The following is a 4,833-nucleotide window of genomic DNA, read 5'->3' on the forward strand; positions in this document are numbered from 1 at the left end:
TCTCTAGCCCAGCATGCCAAGAGCTTTCCACATACACAGACACAGTCCTCAGATAATCCTGAGGCCGGAGCCTGCATCATTCTGCCCCTTCAACACAGACCCTGAGTCTTCACAATTTCCTTCTTTTTTCTTTTGTTCTAAAAGTAAAGCTTGGGGCTGGGAAGGTGGCTCAGTGGTAGAGCGCTTGCCTTGCATTGCCTGAGGCCCTGGGTTCGATTCCTTAGCAGCACATAAGCAAAAAGCAAAAAGCCGGAAGTGGTGCTGTGGCTCAAGTGGTAGAGTGCTAGCCTTGAGCTGAAGAGCTGAGGGACAGCGCCCAGACCCAGAGTTCAGACCAGACCCCCCCCCAAAAAAAACAAGAAAGTAAAGCTTTTCACAGGGTCATCATAGAAGCTTGCATTGCTTTCATAAAATCAAATATAGCAGCACAAGCACAAACAGAATAATAATAATTCCCATACACTAGCAGTATGTGAAATGCTTTGTAGTGTTCCTTTCGGATCCAACCCTTCCAACTGTTGAATGAATGCATCAGCAATATTAGAAGCATCATCATTTGCAAACTGTTTACCAAAAATATCATGTACATTAAATTGTAACTGAGCAATCAATTGAGCAGCAGTAGAATTTCCAAATAAATACTGCTGTATTACATTTCAATCATGTATAGATTCATTATATTTTACCTTAGTAATGCAAAAGGTAGTCGAATTCCAATCACATTTCAATAATAACTGTTTTTCCACAACCAATAACTTTTTTCCTAACCATCCCACCGTCTGTTTAAGAGCATTAATCTTTGTCTGTAACCGAGCATCAATTTCTACCTGTGAGACCCACAATTCATGTGAATCCCGGTGCCAATATTTTAGTTTGTAAGGAAGTGTGTAGGGCAGTTTCAGACACCAGCAGCAACAGTGGTAATAGCAATTAAGCTTAAAATCACAGCTACAATGGCTCCAATCATACGCTTTGTACGTTTTAGCAGTTTGGTAAAAAAAAAAATTAATAACAACACTATCCAGGGGATTTGGGGACCATTCTCTTCCTAATTTAACAGGCAGCCAAATATGAGTTCTTTGTTGTAAAATCATAATATTATCACTGTCATTAAAATCAAGAGAGGAATTAACGCAAGAATACAGGTGACAATTAAAACAAGAAATAGTAGGAGAAAATGTAAAATTTCCTACTAAAAATACAAAAGGCAGAGGTACACAAGCAGTTACATCATACGATTTGTACAAAGTAAAATTATAAGTGGACACAGAGTTTGCTGTGCCCGAAAACGATCCATTTGATAGCATCACGGGTTTCAGCGCTGCTGTGACCTTCCAAAGATGAGTCTGAACAGCAGTGGGTGCAGCCATGAAAGCCCATCGAGCATCTGCAATGCCTCCATCTCCCCAGGCCATCAGTGGAGCTCCAGCAAGTGATCCATTAATGGCTTCCGGCATCCTAGTAACATTAGATAAATCACATCTGGTAATATTCCATTCTGAACATGTGTTAATAAACTGTCCAAAAGGTCCCCAATTAATGAAACTATTGAACATTTTTCCAAATGTTCCTCTACACTCTTGCCACACAAAAGGCTGATATTTTAAATCAATATAAGTAAAATTAGGGCACGTAGGTAAGGATAACTTGCCATCAAAGGTGACGCTTTCCCAGCTGCTATTAATGGACCAAGTAGTTAATCACTGCAGCTGTGTTCTAGAAGTGGAAGTGCCTTTCCCAGGTAAATCAATTCATAACTAAACACAGAGGAGGCCCCAGACAAACAGGCAAGGAATGAGTGTAGTAAGTAAAATTTAAAAAGCTACCATCATCCTTATTGTTAAATGTCAAATTATTCCAAGGAGGAGATAAAACAGCAGGAATGGTGTAGACGGTTATATCCATGTCTCCCCAAACAACAGGTTCCAATAAAGGAGGGTTAGGAAGAAAGGCCCAATAACTTACATTGGCATGGGCAGAGTTTACAGTAAGCAGGGCGCACATGGCCAGGAACAAGTGCTCAGCCATGACAGGTTTACCAGTGCGTTGTAACATCTTTTGTCCTTCTCCAGTCAACTTTTTAACCTGCCCCCAGGTGGGCACCGGGACAGCCAACTGATGCTGACAGCCATGTTGTCCCAAAGCCAAGTAAGCCATGGCCTGCACGGGGATTCTTCTTCCTCAACTGGTGGGTGATTCCTTGTAGGACACAGGACTGGCCTGCGTCTGTATCCATCGGGCAGGAAGCCAGTATTGTCTGCCATCCTGTGTAGACACAAAACCCTATCCTCGCCCCTTATGCAATAATGTTCCTGGTTGCCATTCTGCGTCCAATGCAATCTTAATCCATACGGGAGCATTTAAATAAGATTTTTCTGATATTTGTTCCAAATGGCGCTAAGCTCTAGCTAAAGTATCTCCTTGTGGTAAGTTTAAAAAGTTAAGAACAAAAAGAGCCTGATGTAAAATTATTTTAGGATTTTGCATGGAAAACCACAAAATATCCATACCTTTGTCCAACCTTTTCCTCCTTTTTAATTTGTGTGTGTGTGTGTGTGTGTGTGTGTGTGTGTGAGTCGTGGGGCCTGCACTCTGGACTTGGGCACTGTCCCTGACTAGAGTTCTACCACTGGAGCATCAGCCCCATTTCCGGATTTTTCTGCTTATGTAGTGCTGAGGAATCGAACCCAGGGCCTTATGCATGCAAGGCAAGCACTCTACCACTGGGCCACCTTCCTAGCCCCAATTTTTTAATTTGTTGTTTCAGTGTGCCACGAACTCATTAATAATGGCTTGTTCTTGGGGGTTATATTTTATTTTTGTAATATGTACCACATCATAAAGTCCACAAAATCTTTTAAGTTTGATACTTTTTTTTTTGAGTCCAGTCCTGGGGCCTGAACTCTGGGCGTGGGCGCTGTCCGTCAGCAAGGCTAGCGCTCTACCACTTGAGCCACAGCGCCACTTCGGGCTTTTTTCTTTTTGCTTATGTGGTGCTGAGGAATCGAACCCAGGGCCTCAGGCATGCAAGGCAAGCGCTCTACCACTGAGCCACCTTCCCAGCCACTAAATTTGATACTTTTATAGGCTGGTCCATTATCAGTCTTTATTTTGGCAGGTATTCCCATGATGGCAAAAGCTTCCAATAAGTGTTCTTTTACATGGTTAACAGTTTCTCCTGTAAGGGCAGAAGCCCAAACAAATTTGGAATAAGTATCTATTGTAACATGTACAACGGCCAAAGGCTTGTACATGTGTTATATCCATTTGCCAAAGCTCATTAGGTTGTAATCCTCGAGGATTTACTCCAGCAGGTACAACTTTCAGATGCATTGGTCTGCAAATAGGACATTTTTTTATAATTTGTTTAGCTTGAGAATAAGGTATTTTATAATGTATATGTAAATGGCCAGCATTTGTATGTAAATGAGCATGTCCTGTTCAGCAGAAGCAAAACTAACTAATTTATCAACCTGATTATTACCATACACAAGGTACCCAGGTAACAAAGAGTTAGCCCTATTGTGAGTTACAAACACTTTGGCATTACGTTGTTGCAATAATGCTTGTAATTGTTTAAATAATTGGTTTTGCTGGGGTTTAGATAAATACGTAACAGCAGTGACTATATTAGTCACAACTCCTACAGCATAGGCAAAATCAGTAACAATATTAATATCTCGCACAAAATCTTGCCACACCTTAATAATAGCAAAAAGTTCATTTTGTTGAACTGATGCTAAAGTAGTTGCTCGCACCTAATATTTATTTGTCATCCAATAAGCACTCTTTGTTTTGGAGCCATCTGTAAAAGCGGTAAGAGCGGTGGGAATAAAGGCCTTGGTAATTATATAATTAATGACAAATTGTTGTTTATGCAAGCAATCCCACAATCTACCTTTGGGAAAATGATAGGAAAATTGTCCAGTAAAATTTACTAATGCTATTTGTAGCATTTCAGACATGTTTAACAAATGTTCTACTTGGTCTTTTGGTAAAGGAAAAATGATTTCAAATAAATCATACCCCGATAGAGTATATATATACCCATTACCTGGCCTGTTGAATAATAATTGCCAACTGTTGTTCATAAGGCATAATATTTTTTGAAAACCTATGCCGTGTATAAATCCACTCTAATGGTAGTTCATTTTGTCCTATAATTCCTGTTGGGCATTTCCATGTATCCAAAATATATAAGTTTATGGGTTGATCCAGCATTACTCAATGTAAAAACTTTTTTTTTTTTTTGCTGGTCATGGGGCCTGTACTTTGGGCCTGGGCGCTGTCCCTCAGGTCTTCAGCTCAAGGCTAGCACTCTACCACTTGAACCACAGTGCCACTTCTGGCTTTTTGTTTTTTCTGCTTATGTGGTGCTGAGGAATCCAACCCAGGGCCTCAAGCATGCAAGGCAAGCATTCTACCACTGAGCCACCTTCCCAGCCCCAAAACTTTTTATTCTCTGCTCTACAAATTGTAATTTTCTTTTAGCCTCCTTAGTTAAAGTTCTTTTGCTATGTAAATCAGGTTTCCCTTGTAACAATGAAAACAAATTATGTAAGTGATAAGCAGGAATTTTTAAGGTCGGTCGCATCCAATTAATATCTCCTAGTAACTTTTGAAAATCATTTAACGTATGTAATGGATCACATTGTAAAGATATTTTTTGAGGTGCCACTGTTTGTCTAGAAACATCATATCCTGGGCTGGGAAGGTGGCTCAGTGGTAGAGCGCTTGCCTTGCATTGCCTGAGGCCCTGGGTTCGATTCCTCAGCACCACATAAGCAAAAAGAAAAAAGCTGGAAGTGGCGCTGTGGCTCAAGTGGTAGAGCA

The sequence above is a fragment of the Dipodomys ordii genome, unplaced genomic scaffold, assembly GCF_000151885.1.
Source record: "Dipodomys ordii isolate 6190 unplaced genomic scaffold, Dord_2.0 Scaffold34, whole genome shotgun sequence".
Lineage (NCBI taxonomy): Eukaryota > Metazoa > Chordata > Mammalia > Rodentia > Heteromyidae > Dipodomys > Dipodomys ordii.